The 23,615-nt window shown below is 43.3% G+C and overlaps 1 protein-coding gene across 12 annotated transcripts in view; it reads right to left on the reverse strand.

The window, feature by feature from the left end:
• arvcfb (ARVCF delta catenin family member b) overlaps positions 1-23,615 on the reverse strand; it is a 364,725-nt gene that overhangs the window by 112,486 nt on the left and 228,624 nt on the right. The window lies entirely within an intron of this gene.

Raw genomic sequence — 23,615 nt, forward strand, 5'->3', positions numbered from 1 at the left:
TGACAAAATTACAGCTTTCATGATGGAGAGGGGAAGGAAGGCATTTGAGGCAATTACTGATGACCAAAACAGCATGCAGCCAGGAGAGAGAGAGGAAATCACAAGTAATGGGTAGGGCAGAGAGGCTGGAGGTGAAGAGGCTGGAGTGGAGGTTCTCTTATGACAGGGTGAGACAGGGAGCCTGCTGTTGGGTGCCTCTAACATAAGACTTTAACCAAAGATGAGGGGTTTATGTTATTGTGTCTGACAAGTCATCTTTTTCCTCTAATAAAATAAGAACCAACTTTCCATATTACTTGTAAATATTTGCGCAGTAATGAGGCAAAAGAACTGACTGGTCACAGTAAGATGAGAGTGGAATGAGGAAGGCAAGAGAGTCCTTGTGGTCTTTGGTCTGAACCCCACAGGTGATGACTGGTCGAGGAGGACTGCTTGTTTCCTTCACCTCTTTAAAGACACTAATAAGCAAGCGAGGCTTCATTGATTGGGAAACTTCTCACAGGCTTCAAAGCCCTCAGAGTCCTTATCGATCTTCAGTCCTTCTTGCTGATTAGTCAAAAGTTTGCACTTTTTTGTCACTGAGCTTTTTTAGCTTAATTCTTCATTCTTCTGACTTCCATGAGATGAAATGCTTAGGTCTCTTTTTTGAGTGCATAAATCAACTCATCTGTAAGATGAAATGCTCCAACCGCTTCACTGTATTCAGTGGCTCCGAGTCGATTAGCACGGAGTTGGGTCATTATTCTTGAAAAGATTTCCCAATAAGAGTTTTTCCCTGTCATTAAATCCAATAACGGGACTAATGACTGTGAAAGCTGTCTGCTGCAAAGAAACAGACACATTTATTAAACACAAGCTGTTTTTACAGGACCAGAGCGTTTGCAAAACGGGATTTGCCGCGGCTCCCTGGGGAGGATAAAGGTCGTTTATAAGATCAGACCGTGGCGGTAATATGGCGCAATCGTGGCAATTTTATAAAAGATTAGGTGATGGCGGCATAAAGGGGGTACGGGGGCGGTCTCTGCGCTGCTGCAGACTTCCGTTTAGCTTGGACATAACTTGCTTTTTATCGTGATTGAAGTTTGTTCAGTTAAGGTTCGTTAAGTTTTTTTTAACAAGCAGCTCCTAAAGGTGTCTGACCCCTTCAGTCCCTGTGCAGTCTCTGGTGATCTGAGCTTCAGCTCTAACAGAGAGGCTCGTGGAGCGCTGCGGCACTCCAGTTTGTCATCTCAGCTGATTTTGTTCAAAAAGCAAACCTTATTGCCTGTGTTAACTTTCATTTTCAATAAATTTGCCAGCTGGAGCTCAGCAACAACTCCCCACGTCATCATCACATCTGCCTCTGTTGCACCAGGGCTTATACGACAGACCATTACTGCAATATTACTACCAAGCGAGATGGAACGAATGCCATAAAATTTGTGCAACGCCATGCCGGCATGGCACGTTTATAGACATACCATTGCGGTTATATTACGCCGATTTGCCGGCATGGTGTGTCTTATAAAAGAGGCTACAGTCACTGGTGAGGAGAGGAAAAGACCGATTATACATCTGACCTCAGGCTAAACTACTGGGGGGGCTGTTCAGGAAAAGGAAAGGTCACAGCTGATTAGCCGACTCCAATCAGCACGTTTGTTCTCATTTAAATGGGAATTACTCTGCTGACTTGGTGCCCTCTGTTGAAAACAAAATCGGATTATACCTTCTGTGAGGATTCTCCAAATGGAAAAAAAAACCCATCTTCCTCTTAAATACCAAGTGAGATGAAAAAATGATTAGTTTACTAAATGAATCTTCATTCAGACAGAAAAATGAATAGTTAAGTGAAAGGTCAGTCAGTGCAGTCATGGCCTTTCCACATCTGTTGACATTCGCTGTTTTCTGCTCTGCAAATATCTCTGTTCCTCATTACTGCGAGTCCACAAAGCAATACAGGCAAGATGTAGAAGAAAAGAAGGCAGTGGACATGAAAGGAAAATAGGAAAACTGGCCAATGGATCAACATCACTTGTTGATCATCATAAAAGCTGTGCACCTGACTGCATGTGGGACACAATTTACAGTTTCCAGGATAAGGATGCTATGTGCAAATCTTCCATATCCTAGTGAATCTGGACAAATGAACAACTTTTCTACGATGGCCAGACCCGTTGAAGACTCACTGGGCAAACCCAGAGGAGGTACCATCAAAGCAGGAACGCATAATATGAGCAGCATCAACCTACATTTGTCTGAAACCTCCAGCACCCACTGGACACAAGAGAAAGTGGGATTCTTAGTGGATCGCTGAGACTGGTTCACCCATCTGAGCTCAGTGCGGTGTCCCGTTCATTTGGTTCACTCCCCCTCGTCTCAGCGTGCACTAAGTGAGAAATTGGAGTTGAACTCAACATTACAGCCCCTAAATAAATGATTAAAATCCGTCTGGCCACAGGCTAGCACAGCTTTTTTACAGTCCCAGGGGAAAACAAGCCTGATTGTGAGTCAAGGAGACTCAGGAAGGCAGCCAAGGGTAAGAGAGGTGGAGCACAGAGACTTAATGGCTGATCTCTGAGAGAGGAATTTTAAAGTGGCATAGAGATGGATAAGGTAAGGGAAAGACATTTCAGGACATGCAAATCTAATAGAAACGGATCACATTATGAGGTAGAACTTGAGAGCATGAAAGGCCAGCTTGTGATTTGATCTAAATGATCCACATTTAAACCTGAGTAACTGGTTTGTTGAGAACAGCACCAGGAAGCACAATTTCCCTCAAAAGGTTTGTGAATGACAAGAAGATAAAAACAAATTTAGATATAAAACAAACTTCTGTGAGCCAAGGAAACCCTGACTGTTAAAATCAAATACACTAAACTAACTTCACACACCTCATGGACTCTGGAGCACATGTAAAAAATAATCAAACAACAAGAATCCCTTCTTTTGCTAGAAAAGGGGAACACAGCAGTGAGTGAATGGCTCAGAGGCTGATCCCTGTGTGTGTGTATGTGTGTGTGTGTGTGTGTGTGTGCGTGCGTGCGTGCGTGCGTGCGTGCGTGCGTGCGTGCGTGCGTGCGTGCGTGTGTGTGTGTGTGTGTGTGTGTGTGTGTGTGTTAGAGTAGGCTTTAGCTCAAAGAAATCCAAACCTGAAATTAAATCTTGTAAATTCATTCATTGAGCGAATCACATTGAACGTGATCCCTGAGAACTAGTCCTTGTAGAACTAGTAGAGCTAGGACTCAACAGCTCAACATCCAAAACCAATACTCCCGACACACAACTCTGAGCAGTGTCCTTTGGAGGATATTTCATTACGATTGATCGTATCTATCAGTAAAGTTTCTTTTCATGCTGTAATTTTTTTTACGCTCCCAGTCAGTCTGAACTCACATCGAGAGGAGCCAGTTGAGGTGGCTCGGGCATCTAGTTAGGATGCCTTCTGGACGCCTGCCTGATGAGGTTTTTTAGGGCATGTCCAACTGGGTGGAGACCTGAAGGAAGACCCAGGACACGTTGGAGGGGCCATGCCTCTCGGCTAGTCAAGGGAACACCGTGGGATCCCCCCAGACGAGCTGGGCCAGGTGGCTGAAGAGAGGGAAGTCTGGGCCTCGCCGCGTAGGGTTCTGCCCCCCTCGACCTGACCTCGGATGGAGATCATGAAGAAATATTCGGACAGTTATAGGCAGCCGTTCCTAACTGTTAAGGATCACTACATAAAAAAGGCAGGCAGGATATTTGATGTTGCAGCAGTGTCAATTAGCAGCAGCCAGCTATCTACTATCAATCCACACCCATTCATAATGCCTGCTGGTGTCTGAAAATGGAGAGATATAATAAAATGATAGGGAGTAAGAAGATTAGGAGTTTTTCTTTCCCTGAAGGCCACCTGTAAGAAAATCTGTGTTGGACCTTAGAGAGCAGGTCATTCCTGCAGCTCGGGGACGGGTCAGGCTCCGGTTTGAACTTATACCACAGTTTAAAACCATGAAATGGTTCTGTCACACCATTCTCGTGGTTAAACTGCTCTTAATGAGATGCCTGGGTCAGTGCAGGTTTTTAACTGGTCAGAGTGAAACTACCTCCCATCCAGTGGTGGCTACAAGCTGTCAGTCTATCTGTTTAATGGCAGAAGGAGGGGAATGCAGCGTCAGAAAACAGGCAGCTGTCATGCAGCATCAACAGTAGAAGATACAGTCTGCATTTCCCACATAGCAAACAGATGTACAATGAATGATGCAAACACACAAGCAGATGAACAAATCCTCACGAAACCACTGGAAAACCCTCCATGAACATTCTGGGACAAAATAAGGTCAAATGTAGTCGTCACAAACTATTACACCACCATTGCCTCTCAGTCATGTAGTTGTTGTTGTGGTAATCTAAATGAACTGTAGAGTTTCCACCTTTCCTTCTTAGCTGGACATAATTGCATTCTTCTTCAGTAAATAAGATGACATAAATACTAGGGCTGTCGCGATTGAGGAATTCCCCCTGCGGTGAGTCAGGGCAGCTCAATATTGCGATATGCGATATTATTGCACCTCGTTTTTATTTATGTACTTAGCAAATTTGTTTGTTAATTACTAAACTCATGGCAATTTTTCCTTTGAAACATTGTGCTTACACATTTAAAAAATGTTAGAAAAAAAATACATGGCCATTTTTAACACTTTATTGAATGCAGATCAAAGGGCAGTAACGGCATTCTCTGACTGAACTTAAAAACAACATTCAGGAGGTTTAACTTTGAAATGCAAATTTGGCTGCAACATCTAACAGAAATAAAAACAAGTGCCCTACTATCTCCTCGATCAGCGCGGACTTTACCTCTCAGCATGCGCTGTCGCGAGATTTAATCAAGTGCGGTAATTGCGGTGGCACGTCATGCAGCGCGGTGGGTTTCTTAATATCGCGATATATTGTTCTTGCGATTATTGCGACAGCCCTAATAAATACATTTGTTTGCTAAATTCAGCTTAACTTAGGAGTGGCTGTAAAGAGCATCACATAGCTTCATGTTTCACCAAGGAATAAAGGAAGGGACTGTTTACAGTCTGTGCCCAGAACTCACTCCAGGGATTATATATCCTCTCTGGTCTGGGAACGCCTTGGGATCACCCAGGAGGAGTGAGGGAGTGTTGAGAGGGACGTTTGGAGCCTAGAAATCTAAACGGACAGCAGCAGAAGCAAAATGATCTGCTCTCAAGTCAGTGTAGCTCCACTGGAACCTCTGCAGCCCCAGCTGGTCTGGTGGCCTGACAATCACAGCATTCTATCGGTTTTGTGGGCCAATCACAGTGCCCTATTGGTTTTGTGGGCCAATCACAGAGCTCTATTGGTTTGGTGGGCCATTCACAGCGCTCTATCGGTTTTGTGGGCCAATCACAGCGCTCTATCGGTTTGGTGGGCCAATCACAGCGCTCTATAGGTTTGGTGGGCCAATCACAGCGCTCTATCGGTTTTGTGGGCCATTCACAGTGCCCTATTGGTTTTGTGGGCCAATCACAGAGCTCTATTGGTTTGGTGGGCCATTCACAGCGCTCTATAGGTTTGGTGGGCCAATCACAGCATTCTATCGGTTTTGTGGGCCAATCACAGTGCCCTATTGGTTTTGTGGGCCAATCACAGAGCTCTATTGGTTTGGTGGGCCATTCACAGCGCTCTATCGGTTTTGTGGGCCAATCACAGCGCTCTATCGGTTTGGTGGGCCAATCACAGTGCTCTATAGGTTTGGTGGGCAAATCACAGCGCTCAATCATTACTTGCATGGCCCAATCAGAATGGATCGGTGAGAAGACGGATGAGTCTGTAGGTATTAAAAAGAAAAATGTTGGAACTACTCTACATAGGCCTGCCAGAGCCTTAAAAACGTTCATCTAAACCTACCTAGATGACTGCATTAAGTACTTCTGTGTTGGATCAAGAGGAATTTTCCACTCCATGCAGAAGTGAGGAGTTCAAGTCCCTCTTAAGAAGTTATTATATGACACTTCCTACTGCCTGCTGAAATAATTTGCTTAGTGCTTCATTGTGAGGACAACAATGTCTGACCCTGTGTTCATATCAACACAGTCAAAAGTGCTTAATATCACTACAAAATGACTGAATGAACAACAGAATGGGCAACATGAGTCATTGTGTACTTCCAAAACTAGTTCTCAATCTCAAAAACAGGGTCACATTTTTCCTGCTTTCAAAGGACTGCAGACAAATATGACAGACATGTTTCCCACTCACTCCCACACGAGAGCAAAAATTAGATCTGTTCGTTTCAGTCTGAGCGTCGTGGGAGGCAGGCTCTGCTTCTTCTGTTTGAGACAGCACACTCTGTCAGATCACCACCTGGTCAAGCATGCTGGTGCGATCACCTTCCTTCCAAATGCACTCGCTGAAAACACACACACACAGCACACTCAGACTTAGTCTGACCCCTGTGCAGCGACTAACAGGATTTCACTCAGGAGCCATGCCAGCAATCATTACATGGCTCTTACACAATTAATCCTCAAGCAAAGACCGCACAGCAAACCTTGGTTTGTCCAGTTTCTTACAGGCCCCCTCTGTCTCTACCACCTGCCCTCTCAGCAGCTCTCCACCACAAAGAATCACATGATTAAATTCTAAATAAGAATGTGAGAAGTGCATTTGTTTCATGCACTGAGGTGAAAAAGCTCATTTAAACTGTAGCCATGTGATCCAAACATTAAAAATAAGGGTTGCTTGTGGAAGGAAGCTAGTGACCGAGGGAAGTCAAGTAGAGGAAAGGGAAACTAGAGAAACTCAAAATGCGTGGCAGACGGCCAAAAGAGCATGACTCCCAGAATAAAAAACGAGAAGAGGGGCATGCGGTCATATTCAAGGCCAGCTGGGTAATTCATATCTCATTTACAGCCAGGGCAGAGGTCCGAGATCTCTGGGATAAATCCAGCACCTGGTGCTGTGAAATGTAGCGGTGACATTTGTGTTTGTATTCAGCGTTAAAAAGCATGTTCGACATTTTAAATTCCTTCTGCTGATAAAGGTGTAGCGCTAACAGAAACAACTAATGAGGAAGGGCAAAGTCCTGGTGATGCTGCCAGGAATGTCGGGGCCTTAATCTCTCCTCTGATGACTGATCCTGGGCCAAATGTAGGCTTTCTCCCTCATCTCTTTCACGCTTGGTCTCTTGGTTTCAGACGCCTCCATTATTTCCCACTTCAGGCTTGCTTTTTCTACCTCCTCCCAGAAGCCCCCGTCTGCACCCCCCTCTGCCGATGTGCCCTTTTGTTCTTTTGCACCAGCGCCTAGAGACGGGACAAAACTTAGCCAGGCCTTGACAGTTAGACGTGATTGCTTCCCGACAGGGCATCGCGACCCTATTTTCCCACTCAGAAGGCTATCTGGTGACGGATGGAAACCCCATTTCAACCCATGGCAACATTCGACACCACCTTAATCTCTGGAAAGACTGATATTCCCATGCAAACTGGCCGGGAGATGTTTTGAAACCTTGGATAATTTCTCACATATGCCATCAATTACACACTGAACACACAAACAGTCTTGCACACATGAAGTCACATACCACATATGTTTTCCTCGTAATTTATGGCCAGGAGTCAGATTAGGAGTCAAACATCCAGAAAGTCACAGAAACCAAGGAATTTACAGCGACAATCAGCAAACTGGAGCAGTCAGGGAATAAATAAGGTGTGCGGTTATTCAGTAAGTGGCAGAGGAGACAAAGAGAAGGAGGCGGATAATGAATAAAAACTAAGGAGGAATCACTGGAGCCCGAAGAGCAAACTAAATCGATGAGCGTTGGAGAGAGGTCGGCCCTCACGGCCGAGGTTTGATTGTTGAGACAGTGGGTGCGGCCATGAGAGAGGGTGAACAAAGAATTCAGCGGCAAAGACGAAGACTGGTGTTGGCTCGGAGCAGTCGACGGGTGGTGGGTGGAGTGTGAGGCAGGGGTGAGTTTGACATGATGAGTAGCTCCGGGTTTCCAGAGGGTGGCTTGTTTGCAGCGCCCCTCCTCTCAGCCTTTGGATCCCTGTCAGCATGATTTTGTCAGAAGACTGGTGACTGGAGGGGGGATGCGGAGTGAGGAGGAGGCGGCTCTGAAGCAAGCTTTGCCAGAAGCTCAGTTCATGTGAGGTCCACTGGAGATGTGGAGAGCTGGAAATGGGACATATGCTTCACTTTCTGTCAGGCTAACAACACAACACTTATTGTCCCCTTGACACCCTTTTATACAAATACTGTTTGCATGTGCAGCCGCAGGTCCTCCTTTTAAGTGAATATTCACACACACACACACACACACACACACACACACACACACACACACACACACACACACACACACACACACACACACACACACACACACACACACACACACACATTTCTCCATTAACGGCTTTCTTTTGAGCCTCTTGTGTTGGAAACACTAAAGCAGCAGGCAGCTGAAACACGGGTTCGCTGCAGCGATGTCTACAGCAGGGTTTTCTTCTGCAGGGTAAGCCATTCTGTTGCACTGTGCATGTGGTGTGTGTGGGCTTCTCTACAGGAAGAGGCCAGGAGGTAGTTGAGACTGAGCTATTTTTCAGGTTTCTATTAACAGGTGCACCTAAAATGTCCTACTAGCGCACCCTAATAGGATGTCTCAGAGCATGCTGAAACACCAACACACTCCCTGGATGCCCTCATACACTGAATAACGTCATTGACCTTAGAGATGCTTGCTATACGGAGCATGCTGCTCAAATAAATACCAACTTGCACAACAAAGGTTTGTTTACAGCGAGTTTTTTTTCAATGTACACTTATTAAACCTCCTCCAGGGAATACTTTACAGCCATGTGCCAATCGTCTTGTAAAGAATTAGGTTCACTTGTGGCCAAAACATCAGCACCAGAGCCACAAGCTGAGGGGAAGCTGCAAGAACTTACCAATGAAAGAAGAAATGCTGCTGATTTACCGCTAACCTTCAATGGGGTCAAGCGATAAGGTGAGGCGGGATGTGCATGTGTCTTATAAATGAGTCGTTGTTAGAGCTATGGCCAAGTGACTTTTATTTATTATTTTCTCCCCGTCAGATAAAAAAAAGTGATATTCCACCCATTTTACCCCGCTCTGCTCGAAAGGTTTTGCACCATGCAAAGCGTGTGTGTGTGTGTGTGTGTGTGTGTGTGTGTGTGTGTGTGTGTGTGTGTGTGTGTGTGTGTGTGTGTGTGTGTGTGTGTGTGTGTGTGTGTGTGTGTGTGTGTGTGTGACAAACAGAGCTCCCTCCTGAAAGTTTTTAATTTAGTGAAAATCAGGATCCCTGTCCTCTGACCTGTCTCCACTTTGAATATTAGGACTGCTTTTAGTTTTGCAACATATTCAAATTCTGCCTTTAGACATCTTCGTTTTGTTAGCAAATTGTCGTTCAACAAACAAGTGTGTCAAAAGTATCAATTCAGTGTGATTCCAACAAATTTCCCCACAATATTAACTAGTCACAAACATTCACAACCCGGTGAGATAGTGGCGTTGAATTTATAATTCTTCCTGATGAGAGCCAGTGAGCAACGCTTTACAATTTAGAACCATCTTCTCTTTGATTTTTGTCTTTGGTTTTAAACACCAACTTCATTTATCTTCATTTACAGTGGTCCCTGGTATAAATGAATGCTCTGTGAGTCGATCTCTGTGGGAAAAAAAGCTCTGGCGCTCCCGTTTGAGGAAGTAGAAGTTAGCCAGAAGAGGGGGGAGCAGAACACAGCCGGTTTTGGAGTCTTGTTTCTTGACATTTGGACATCTTGCCAAAGGCTGGACAATACTTGATTAAGTATTTGTTTCAATCTCTAGTCACATACAATCTTTCTCTAATCTCTCCTCTGATTGGTTAAAAGGAAAGTGACTGTACCACTGAATCTGGTTGCTTATCGACATGCATGTTTCATCTCCAAGAATAACACAAGCCTGGAGGAGTTCTGCCGTGTGGTGGAGATGCTAAAGCTAACGGTTAGCTTCTACTAGTAGAGATGAGCTCTTTTCTCTCCTGGATGCTAAATCAACAGCAGCCTTTCCTGTCATGAGCCAAGATGGGTGAGTCCATGAATGTCAACTTACAGTGTGACACAGATCTGACTGGCTTTTCTAATCTGAGCATTTCCTCATCTGTTTTCTATCAGCGGCTAATGTAGGAAATTGGAGTAAGGACTATTTTCCCATTCAACCTACATGTTAGACTCCGAGTGACCAATCATTTTGCAGAAATAACGAGTGAAAAATGGTTTCTCTATAAAACTTGGTCTTTAAAAAATAGGCATGATTACCTATTCATGTTTAACTACATGCAGCATCTATTTACTACAAATTCTGCAGCTGTAATAATTCTCTCTGATGAAACTGAAGCAATGAGAATGCCTTTGATAATGTTGCAATTAGGGTGTGTTAGATCATTTTTCACCAGTTCGTCAGATCACTATGAAGTGAAAGTGACACATTCTGGCAGTGAAGGTGCAACATTGCTGTGGACGCTGTTTCCTCTGTTCCAAATTAACAATTGCAGATGGTTATTTTTTCTGCTTGCTGTTGTAATAAATGTGATGCATTATAACATGCATTATAAGCCTATAAAGAAAATAGTTGCATGAAATGTCAACTTTGCATACACAGGAGAAGCATGGCCTATCTTATGATAGGGTTATAAGGTACTTCATTGGTCTAACCAAAACCTTTAAAGTTGCTAATCTAACTATCAAAAACTGCAAAGGAAAATTCCTCTAAAAAGATCATAAAAGGACAGTAAAGACTTTCCTCGTACACACAGTCCCTTCGAGTCTGAGAAGTTCTGAGCCAGAGATTACAACGGAGCAACCACATCTGATATCTGTGGGTCAACCGGAGTACGCAGACACGACGCCCTACTCATCACTCCATAACAAAGCGGGAGCTCTCTCTCATCTCACAGCGTTGCGAATTAAAAACACTGCCTCGTAATCTACACAAAGAGCATTTTTTATGACATGCTCATAACAGCAATAAAATCCGAGGGAGAAAACAGCAAGGCCACTGTATCCAGAGCTCTTTAACTCCCCTGCCTCAGAGCCCAATAAAACTGATCAGAACGAGATGTTTATTAGCTTTCTGCAAGTGAAAATGTGTAGCAGTAAAGTATCTTAATCAGTGATAAATAGTCATCCAAAAGTCCTTTACCAGCTTACAAGTCTACCTGATGAGCTGTGATAGGTAGAGGAAGCACACAGACAGCAGTGTTTGGTTTAGTTTAGTTTTACTTGTCATATGCAAGTTAGCACAGGGTCAACATTGCAATGAAATGTGTTTGACGAGCAGCGGTCTCTCAGCAGCATAATACAATAGAAAAAAGAACAAGGTATAATACAGTAAAGGCTAAATATTACAGAGTCATGCTAAAAGTAAAAGCTTACTAAATAGATAAGTAAGTATAGATGACTAAATATAAATATATCTAAAAAAATTTTTTTTAAAAGTGAGTAGTAACATTAAAATGAAGTAACCAGTGCAGATTAAATTTTACTTGTGAAGCTGCAGGGTAACATCTGTATCCTGTGTTGTGTGTGTTTAAGTGTAATGGTTGAGGTGTCGTATGGCTTGGTGGTAGAAACTGTTTTTAAGTTTGTGTGTGTGTGTGTGTGTGTGTGTGTGTGTGTGTGTGTGTGTGTGTGTGTGTGTGTGTGTGTGTGTGTGTGTGTGCGTGTGTGTGTGTGTGCGTGTGTGTGTGTGTGTATAACCTGACTTTCAAAGCTACAAGCTAGGGCTGGGCAATATGGACCAAAACTTATATCTCGATATCTTTTAGCTGAATTCCGATATATGATATATATCTCGATATGTTTCCTCCTGTAAATGATTTACAAGTTAACTCACTTCAAGCTGTCTTGAGAAATTATATACATAAATCAGTAGGTTAAATGCATAAAAATGTATTGATTCTTGTCAAACTTTAACCTTAGTGCCCATTCTCTACCAGTCTGAGCTTTAGAAACACAGGTACAGCTGTCTGTTAACACACACACACACACACACACACACACACACACACACACACACACACACACACACACACACAGTTTAGAGACAGAGGTGTATCAAATGTCCCACAGGCACTTTTAAATTATATATTTATAATTAATTTAAAATTATTTAAATTTAATCTAGAGGAGGGCCAGGGAAAATAAATCTATCATGTTAAACTAAATTTATGATGATGTCATTGCATCTACTGAAGATCACATGGTTCATGCACTGTGGAGTTATTAGTTATCAGGGCAAACATGGCTGGAGTCTAACAGTATTGGCTCATATCAGCGATTATACTGTAATGACTCAGGGTCTCTGGTTGCTCTTTTATCAGTATTATTTTCGGGCTACTGTCACTATAACCCACACCTTACAAACTTTTCTATTTCAACAGAAACGCTAACGGAGTATTTACTAGCATAGCAAACCACAGTGGAAAAAACCGGAACAACATTTCTCTCCCGTTGAGCTCGCCTTTGTAACGTCCAGCAGTGGTCAGTTTTTAGGTACAGTTTGACCATTCAACATCTGGTCAAAATGGAGACACGAGACTGCATGTGTTCCCTTTAAATCAGCCTGCCGTCATCCCATCAGCTGGAGCTCAGAGCCTGCAGCTCTGAACACATGATAACGAATTGTAAACAATAATGTTCTCTCCTCAAGGTCCAGCTTCCCTTATCGTCCTACAGGATTCTTCATGTCTCCACATAAGTGAACACTCGCAGCTCGGATCAGTTGCTAAATCAAAGAATGATTTCTTAAATTAAATATGAACTTCTACAACTTATAAGCTAGATAATCATTAAATAAACGTTTGTTTATTGCTACTTATGATAATTATAATATCATGAAATGTTTCATTAATCTATGCTCAATGATTGAAGTTTGAAATGAATGTCATGTTATGATTACAGTGATTGAAATATGTTTCAGCATGTTTATATGACAAGGTCATCATCATTTGCACTCACACAAGAACAAACTAAAGTTAAGTTAAACTCATGACACATAGCCTTTACCCAGATCAGAGCATCCGGATCAAGGACAGCGTGTTTCTGAGTTGTCTTGGTAATATTCCTCAACTTGTCAGCCTCTGGTTGGCTACACAAATCATAACATGAGAACATTAAAACTAGATCACTCTGGTGATTCATCAGTTCTTGAGAAAAGCTTCAGACCGGCCATCTGAAACAAGACCCTCTTTAACCATCAAAGCTTTTGAAACGTCGTCAACATCTTTTTGCACCTGCGTAGCTGATACAGCAACAGTTCCTGCAGAGCAAGCCGATATTGATCCGACTCCTTAAAGAGTCCCAGACGCGTGGTTCCATCCATCTGTCGTGACCCGAGACATCTCTGGACTGAAGAGTCTGTGCCACGGTATTCTACAGCCCTTCGGTGCCAGAGGTCATCCGACCTCTCTGACCTTCGGATCCACCAAGAGGATCTCCGAAAACGGGCGAAGTAGACACACAGATAGCGTCTGATGTGCTTTTGATCATAAACAACCTCATAGCTTAACGCAAACCAAATCCTTTTGCAGAGCTCTCCTAGATACAGAAGTTCTGACTAACATCGCATTCACACATAGGTTCATACATCACATTTGGTTCCATCCATCACAGTAAATGTTAGTTAACTTGTCATGTTTTAATTTTTGTAAAATAAATTCTTACTTTTATAAACCTGACTCTTTTCTGAATCAAAACAAAGCGTGTACAATCCCCTAATAAATAAAGAATCCTAGAATCTTCTGATTAAAGCCCAAGAAAGACCAGGCAGGGTGATATTCTATATTTAGCTTATTGGTCAGAAGTAGAGGTAATATATATATATATATATATGTATATATATATATATATATATATATATATATATATATATATATATATATATATATGTATATAGAGCTCTTAAAGCACTCAATTTCCCAAACCCTACACCTTCAAAAGAAAACGTTTACCCTATAGTTTACTATTCAAACCCTTACAATATGTTTGAGGTCATTTGGCCACTCCGGCTATCCGTAGATGTTTCTTCATTACACAGGAGAGGGAGGGGTTTGACTCGTCTCTCCGCACAAGCAGGATGGAAAAACAGAACTCCGTTGGCGTTGAACATCCCCAAATAATTAAAAACCAGGATGCCAAATGCAAAGTTTCGAGCAGCACATTAACCCAGAGGCTCTCAGATTGAGCAAACTTGAAAAAATACATGCAATAGCCGCTTAGAGACGGAGCAACATGTCGCTAGCATTGCGGCTAATTGCTAGCATAACAGTTTGACCAGTTATATCAATACAAAGTCTTTTTATATCTTGTTTAAAAATTATACCGATATTTTAAAAATATCAATATATCGCCCAGCCCTACTACAAGCTGATGATGAATACTTAAAATGTGAAGGTTTTGGTAACGAGTCTTTTTTTTATCTCATTGCACGCTAAAGGAGGTCAAACAGCAGGTGTGTGTTTTATTTTACTATAAACATTTGACGGCAGATTTGTAGGGGCTGTAAGGTGGAGCCTGGATGGATGGATGCTTCGCAGAGAGAAAGTTGCAGATTCAAATGTGTGCTCAATGGATTTCTCTGGTTTCCTCCTACAGACCAAAACCATGAATGTGGGTTTGATGGGTGACTCTAAATGATCCTTAGGTGTGAGTGTGTGTGTCTGGTTGTCTCTGTGTGCCCTTCTGATGGACTGTGACCTGATCAGGGTGTCCCCTGTCTCACCAGGCCCTTCTGAGCCTACTGAGGGGAAGTGTTTCAGAGAATGACAGATACCAGACAATGATGGGAGAGTAAAGCCGTGTAGCAGACTCTGAACTGAAAACCAGCCTGCTGCAAATAAAGGAAGAGTAACTAAACATGTGCTTCTTTAGTTTGGCAGAACAACATTAAACTTCTCTGGTGAGCTTCTCCCAAAGGTGCTGGATAAGAGAAGGCCCATCCTTTGCATCTAAAGTGTTAGCCATTCTCCAGATCTGTGCCATGTAGTATTCATGTGGTGGGCCTGTGTTGTGATGCTCCACAGGTGGCTGGGAGGAAGAGGGGGGATGCAGATGAAATATGGATTATGTCCTCCCAGTGTCTGGTTAAGCCCCACTTTGTTGGCACCACAGCTTTTCTGTGTGGCTCCCCTCCCAGTCAGCCAGCTGCAGGCCTAACATCTGTCTGCTAACCCCCCACCCAGCCTTTAATCAACCAAACACACAAACATCTCCATCATCTCGACCCTTGATAAAACAACCCTCCGCTTCTGTACAATCCGCTGTGTTTTGTGAGCAACAGGAAACGCTGACCTCTGAAGATTCAGACATGCTGTAAACAGGATGCTCACCCAAAATGGCCACTGGCTGGAAGAGGACCGGTGACAGCCCACAGGCTTCAAAATGTCTTAGTAAGTGATGGGTCAGGGTTGTCTGGATGACAGATATCCCAGCACCGGTGAAGAAATGACTCCCTACAGGAAGGAAATTTCCGCCCAACCCTTCAAGGTCCTCCAGGGCGTCAGTGAGATCTGCTACTGATTCTAAACATAAACACCCACGACAAACACATTAGCACCAAAAATTATTGAAATCTTCTTCAACTTAATGTTTCGGCTATCTGCAAATTAAATGATAGCACATGTTTCCTAAATAAGGCATTTTGTTTTTTCATACAGTAGATTATATTTTCTTATCTACAGCTACCAGGGGGTCATCTTGGGTTACAGTGAAGATAATAAATCTGTTTCATGGGAGGAAACACTTGTTTTTTTATTGTGCATGCATGAACACAGTCTAATGTAGGAAGGAGAAAACCAGAATGTTAAACAATCCTAACGATAGGAACTCCTTAAGGATTGTCTCCAAACTCCTCTTCATTATAAATCAGCCACTGTTTTAAACGACAATTCATCTGAGAGGAATGTGAATCATCCAAAAGTTAAACAACGGCCATCACGGCCACAACAGAGAGCCAGAACTTCAGGATTGTCCCGTTCTAAAGGCGAGTTAGAGAGCAAGACAGCCTCTGTGACTCCATGTCTACGGTTGTGATTAGGTTTGTGTGTTTTGTCTCCGTTACACAGAGGATGTCCAGGGTGCACCAGCCTCCTAATCGGTTTAGTCTATCTCAGCTACTTTTCAAACTAAACTGGGTGATTTCTTTTAGCTTTATCTGCATTCATCCTGAGCAGTGCTGTTTTCCAAAGAAGTGAATTTGATAAATAGTTTAAAAGGTTAGGGTTAATATGAGGAATAATAATAAAACATTTGTGTTTAACTCAGTGTGCAGAAGGGCTGAAAGTTTTTCTCAAACAACAGATCACACAGGATCCTAGATTATAGTGCGAGATTAACCGCTTTCACACTGGAAGCATCAGCGGCGCGAAACAGCAGCCAAATGGTTTACATGCGAACTTCAAAGCGGTCCATTTCACATCGGGAGTCTTGGCCGCGGCACGGCTTCCTGGCTGTGCTCTTCGCTGGACTCGCGAGATCACAAAATGACACAAGACTTCAAAGGTCATGGTTTGTGCAATCCGCCGTTAAACCAAAAAGAAGGAAATCATGTTTGATTGGTGTCATACATGATGTTGTTCCTATCCCCTGCCAGGATTAAAGCCATGAAAAACACACCGGTGCATTTCTGGAACGATACTGGGACAAAATAAGCCGCCAGGTCACACATAAGCTTCGTATATATGAAACTGCATCGCTGCAGTACTTTTATTTTGAAAATTACTGGGGATTTTACACTGAAACCATGTGTGATTTCCCGTGTAGCCCCATAAATTGACGTGTCCCAGAAGCTGCTTGCGGCAAAAATAGAAGCCAACTCAAAATGCACAACAGCGCGGCGAGCTGCTTCTGGGACGCGCTTGCAAATTAATGCGTAGCGGCTAGTTTGAAACACTCCATAGACTATTATTGGTTTTATTTGAAGCATTGAAATTCCAAGCCGCTGATGCTTTCAGTGTGAAACCGGGGTAAGCATGACATGTTTTTCAAGACAACGCCATCATTTTCCAATACATACGTAAAAGAGAAGTTAAACCCTGGCGTGCGAAGCGGAGTGTAATATGAATATTTATGTAAGTAAAGCGCAGGCTGACTGTGTTTTTGACCTTCTGGGTATTTGTCTATCTAATACTAATGGAAAGTGGCATGTTACTGGCACAGCCACCTGGGAGCTGGGCATAGTATACACAGCCAGGAAGGAAAACATGGCTGCTCGTCATGGTCCTGTTTGCCAACTGTGTTCCAACCAAACCCTGCACCTTGTGCAGAAGAGACTGGAGTTGTTACAGTACTGACGTAGCACCGCTGCATCATAGCCACTGCTACAAAAAGCCCAAGGGTGTAAATCTCAGCAGAAATCCATTCAGTATTAGTCAACACAAACTAATAAAACTGAGCATTGAATGTGTGCATATATGTGATGACCCAGTGGGGTTGTTCTGTTAAACATCTTCACCCTCCTGCTATAAATCTGTGTTTAATGAGCATCCCCAGACTCTAGGTGTAGTCTGGGCAGAGGCTGCACCATCTGGGAGGTTACCTCTGTCATTACCTTTGCACCAGCTGGCAGGAGCTTCTTTGTGCATGTGTGAAAATGCAGCGAGGGAGCAGGGGGCCCTAATGCTCTAGCCCACAAAGAAGGAGTGGGGTCCGGTCGAGGGGAAGTGGGCCTCTGTCTGGTGGTTTAAAATAGAATGGAGGGAGTGAGACCAGGCAGTTGTGGAGAGCCCTGCTTTGTCAAGCAGCAACGAGGAGGAGGTGGTGTTTTGCTGCGTTCCATAACCGCTGTGCAATGAGATGTGCAGCTACAGATCAAAAATAACTCAACACAGTTTTGAAAGAGTCACACCGAGTTCTGTTGGAGCAGAGCAGGCTGAAATGCAGCAATTGCAAAATCAGACAGTGAAATTATTTAAAAATGTAAGACTTGTTTGCAGTGTGGCGTAGCTCCCGTGACCACTCCTCGGGCTGTAGAGGAAAATCATGGCACAGCAGCGTCACACATGAGCCGCTGCAGTTATCGGAACAGTTCTCAAAACTTTCAGGAGTTGTGATCACAGAGGAGCATTAGTCATACGAAGGCCGACTGCTCAATAATCCATGTTTAATGAAGGTTTAAATGCATCAGCTAACATATTTATGCTATCTTACTCAAGATGTCTGTCTGCAAACCAACCCCGTCTTCTCTTAGTAGGCAGACGCGCATGCACACACACACACTAATAATGCAGCAATTTTGTTTGTAGTAATTGAGTATAGAAACAATTACGGGACAGTGAAAGCCTTTGACAAAAATCCTGCACGACAAAGAGCTATATGAAGCCAGCTTTGGTGAAAGAAAAGTAGGCACACAATCAAAAGCAGATTTTTCACTGGGGAAATGCAATTTAACCACTGGGCTTTTTTGTCAGCTTTACACAGCCAGAAAAGAGGCAGATATGCAAGTTTTCTCAAAAGGTCTTCCTCAGCCTTTCACACAGGATTGCAGGGGTTACAAAAGCACTGCGTAGGAACTGAATGAGAGAACTGGACCAGCACCAACAGCGTTAGCAATAATACTTGCTAATATGCAGTCCTTTGTGGCCTTAGCATTGTCCTATTCCTTCCTGTATCGGCAGGAATGTGTGCCTTCATGCACAGAGGTGGTCTGTCACACTGCAAACATTGTGCTACAAAGCACTAACTGCAGTGCATAAAGTGGCGATGACATGCTGACGGGTCAGAGTAAGTGTGTGTCAAGCTGCAGCACAGGAGATTTATCATTTCTGGAGGCAATCATTTCAAATAATCAGGAAACGTCTGCATCACAAACGAGCACAAAATCAAGAGTTTTTCTGGTTTTCTAGTTGTTTAAGTGATGAGATCGGCATCGATTTCTGATCGTAAAACTGACAGAATGAAGTCAAAGGCGGCATAACACACCATACAGGACTGCAAAAGGTTCATAAACCTGTAAACTTTCATTAAGGTGAGATTTAAGCATCAGTTTGAAGCAGGTAATCTCCTTAGAGGGCTTTTAAAGACTAAATGATATTTTTTCAACAACAGGGGAAAACGTACATCGAGAGGAGCCGGTTGAGGTGGCTCGGGCAACTGTTCCAACTAGGCTCTCCATCTAAACCGGAAGCCAGAAGTGACGTTGCTCTAGGAAAACTTTCTTGTCTCTGCTCAGAAAAATAAGGATTTGCATCAGCAGCAGCAGGACGCTTCAGATTCCGAATATGAACATACATTTATTCATTTTTCATTTGGATTTATTAATCAATCCCTTACCAAGTTGGTGTGCCACCCCAAAAATTTCTTTGGCCCCATCTGGCCTCCCCATCAAAATTTTCTGGAGGCGCCCCTGGCATAGGAAACTGAGCGCTGACCAGAACTAACCAATAAGGTTAGACTACTGCTTATTTGCTTCAAATTTAAGGAATACCTTGGCTGATGCAGAGTTGATTAACTTTACACGAACAAGAAAGTATTTTAAATATAAATATATAAAAACACAGCATGACATGAGAATAATACTTGAAAAACAAAGTTTTAACTCCGTTTGTCGGCTACAGAAGCACATTTATAAACAAGAAATGCAAAGTCGCCAGCTTAAAAAAAGAGCAACAGATTTTTTGTGTGATATGCTTGTCAGCCACTAGATGGTGCCATCGGACAAGAGAAATACTCTGGAAAGAAACTTTAAGGTGCACAGCCATACAGTTTTGAGCCAGCAGCAAGAGTTGACTGGAACAGGCTAAACATGTCACGGTCTGGGTTGCTTCTACCATTTCCTCTTTTGGTTTTGAGTCTCCTGCTGCAGGTGGGCGTGTCCGGAGGTTACCAAGCTGCAGTCTATCTGCTCATCAGCTGGCCACGGAGTATTTAAGCAGCTGAGAGATGCCTTCACTTTGCTGGATGATTACTCTACCTGGGTACCTTCTAACAGCCACCTAGCGTATTATATTCAAGCTCCTGAACCTTTTTAGTTTTTAGTATTTGATGTTTCTTGCATTTTGGGATTTTACATTTTTGCTTCCTGCTCTTGTTCCCCAGACAAACCTCCACCATCACCTCCGACTGGCAGTACTTTGGAACCCCTACCCCCCTGGATCTCCAACCCCGCTCGTCTCTCAGTCCCTCCCTGGTCAGGTTCCACCTCCGGTGGCCCACCTGTGCTCTCCTGGATCTGCACTTCCTCTAGCTCAGTTCCCTCCACATCACACCCTCAGAACTCCGCCCCTGGATACCTCTCAACCCAGACCGGACCACTTCCCCTTTCAAGCTCTTCCCCCTCTACAGACTGTAAGTCCTCTGCTAAATTCAGATTCCCTGTTGTTTCCCCTTCGAACTGGATCTGACTCTCATCTGTCCGCAGATTCCCCACACCTAATCCCTGTTGGAAGATCTCAGCTATGTTTTATGCTGCTCCCTTGGTTACCCCTTTTAATAAATTATTGTTTAACAACTCTTACCAACACCTCCGTACTGATGCTGTACGTTGTGGGTTGGATACCTATCACACAACATGACAAAACAGGGATAATTATTTTAATGATGAAGTGTGGGAACTTAAAATGTACACAGACTTGGAAACCCTAACTAGTAAGGGCATTTTTTTATTAAAATATATTTTGACAGAAACCAATTTTTGCTCTCTGATTTAAGAGTTTCTAAGGTAGTTCAATCATAATCGCTGCTATTTTCCCTTTAAGAGTACGCTATGTTGGCTTCCTAAATACTAAATGTGAGCACAGCATTGGTCTAAAACGATCACGTGAGGCTGCTTTACTACTTCTGCTCAAAAGAAAGTAGTCCCACATTCAAACAGCGATCAGAATAAAAAGTGGGTCTACTTTAGGTTTTGAAACAAACAGCTAGTGGTCACAAGAGGTGGGAACGAGAAGAAATGAAAACTATACACGTAGAGGCGACATTGAGTGCTGGAGTGTAACCCCTTCGTCACCATATTGGATGGGTCCCTCACTCTCCAAAACCTAATCAGAGTCAAAGCTCAGTGAACAACTATGCCTGTTTTTGTGCAATGTACGGTTCCAACCACCAGCGTTCTATTGAAAACAGATTATGTGGGATTACTATTGACTTTTCTAGCCTAATGATTAGACTGGGGACGACTAGTGACCCATCCAACATGGCGGCTCACAGTTACAGCAGTGCCTATTGGAAGCCCCATCCCATGTCACCTCTATGTTTGATCTCTGTGCTTTCTCATATTAATTTTCTGTCATGGAAATCGAGGAGGGCTGCGCCGTAGTGCAGTGGTTAGAGCTGTTGCCTTGTAGCAAGAAGGTCCTGGGTTCGTTTCCCGGCCTGGGATCTTTCTGCATGGAGTTTGTAATGTTCTCCCTGTGCATGCGTGGGTTCTCTCCGGGTACTCCAGCTTCCTCCCACAGTCCAAAAACATGACTGTTAGGTGGATTGGTCTGTCTCAATTGTCCTTAGGTGTGAGTGTGTGTGTGTGTGTGTGTGTGTGTGTGTGTTATTGTTTGTATGTGTGTCTCTGTGTTGCCCTGCGATGGACTGGCTCTCCATCCAGGGTGTACCCCGCCTAATTGCCCGTTGACCGCTGGAGATAGGCACCAGCCCCCCTGCGACCCTACATGGACAAGCGGGTTCGGAAGGTGGATGGATGGAAATCGAGAAACACGATGTCCAGACAAACAGGAACTGTTACAACCCCAACATACACAAACATCAACCATCGTTAAACTAGTTGAATCGGTGTTACCTCAGCAACTAAATATATGACTTTTCCTTGAGGTACGTATAGAGTCATGTGACTCCAAAACTGAGCAGTTTTTAAGGAAGCCAGCCCACTTTCCTTGATTTAGTATTTTTTAAACACCTGCTAGTTATCTGAAACCCTGGATGGATAACCAAAGCAACTTTTTGACCATAGATGATGTTTTTCTACCATTTTAAAGAAACTAAAGATGCACATTAAGCAGGAGGACCCAGACATCCCTCTCCCCAGCCACTTAGGTTATCTCCTTCAGGGGAATGCCAAAGAGTTCCCTGGCTAGTCAAGAGACATATAAGGGACTTTAACTTTAATAACACGAGCCTGAAGGAGTTCTGCTGTGTTGTGGAGCTGCTAATGGTAACTGTTAGTGTTTACTAGCCGAGACATTCTCAGCTGTTTCCTGGACGTTAAACCAACAACAATCTTCCCTGTCTTGAGTGATGATGGGTGAGTCCATGAACTTTAAAGTGACTGTGTGACGTAGATCTGTCAGGATTTAGAAATCCTAGAGCAGGGGTAAATAATTCCGGTCCTGGAAGGCCGGTATATACATTAGATTTTAGTGCTTTCTCTGCTCCAACACACTTGATTCAGTGGATGAATCACCTGTGCAGCAGCTCATTAAGCTTTGCAGAAGCTTCAAACTAACATGTGCTGGACACCGACCCTCCAGGCCCAGAATTGAGTACCCCTGTCCCAGTGTTTCACCGTCTATTTCTATCAGAAGCTAGCGCAGTAGATAGGTTTAGGATATTATTTTCATGTTCAGCTTGCATGAAAAACTGAGTGATCGACTATATTCAGAAATAATAATTAAAAAATGTTTTTTCCGTGAAGATGACCTTTAATTTAAAGGTCAACTATAAAATAAGATGAGTTTAAATGTGCCACCTGTCGAAGTGGCAGCTGCTACGAAGGAAGCTCTTATATTACTAACTAGCCAACATATCCATATGAAATACGTCCTTCTAGTTGCTTTTAGCATCTTTTGTGCTTCTTCTAACTCATTACTTTAAAATCACTTCATATCTTATGAATGGCTGATGTTGAACTGCTGGAATATGGAGATTTGATACATCTTTGGATATTCCTGCCTTTACCCCTGAAGAGCATGCAGGCTGGTGCTGTCTGAGCGATGCGGAGCCTCATCCTCTAAGAGTGATGAGCTCAGGCACCCTGTCCAGCAATCTCACCAAATAAATAAGATATGTTACAATTGTTCTGGATGTATCCCCATTCTATTGGCAGAGACAAGACAGAGCCGTAAGTGTTGCGTGCCAGACAGCGGGAAAGATAACAAGCAGACACCATCCAATAACAAAATGAACACTCAATCTTATTTTGGAGCCCTTGCAGCGCTGAGGTTGTGTTTTCCTCTTCAATCATAGCAGATTTTTATCAAACTACTAAAGTGCTGCGAACAGATCAGCTGCTGGCTGGAATGCCCTGGTCATAGTGGATATTTCATATGAAGACTATTGTTGCCTGGCCCAGTGGGGGCCCGTCGAATGACCCGATGAGAGGGAAAACTCTAAAGAGAAATCACGACCAAAGCCCATTAGTCCACTGGCCTCAGGAAGAAATGAGGCAATATCTCAAAATGATGAAAACAGCTTTTGTTTTTTGCTTTTCCAAAAGCGACTCAGTGAACAAAGACTGAAAAGACAGATAGCTAAAGTGCTCAGCTAAACCTGAGGAATGTATTAAACAGGGAACAGCCTGTTTCAGATTATCACTCAAAGACGCAATGAGAAGCTGCACGCAACACGAGACAAATGTGTGTAGACCCTATCCCTACACGCCTCAGCAAACCATAATTCTTCCAGGTTTGATGCAGACAC

The sequence above is a fragment of the Nothobranchius furzeri genome, chromosome 17 (assembly GCF_043380555.1).
Source record: "Nothobranchius furzeri strain GRZ-AD chromosome 17, NfurGRZ-RIMD1, whole genome shotgun sequence".
Taxonomy (NCBI): domain Eukaryota; kingdom Metazoa; phylum Chordata; class Actinopteri; order Cyprinodontiformes; family Nothobranchiidae; genus Nothobranchius; species Nothobranchius furzeri.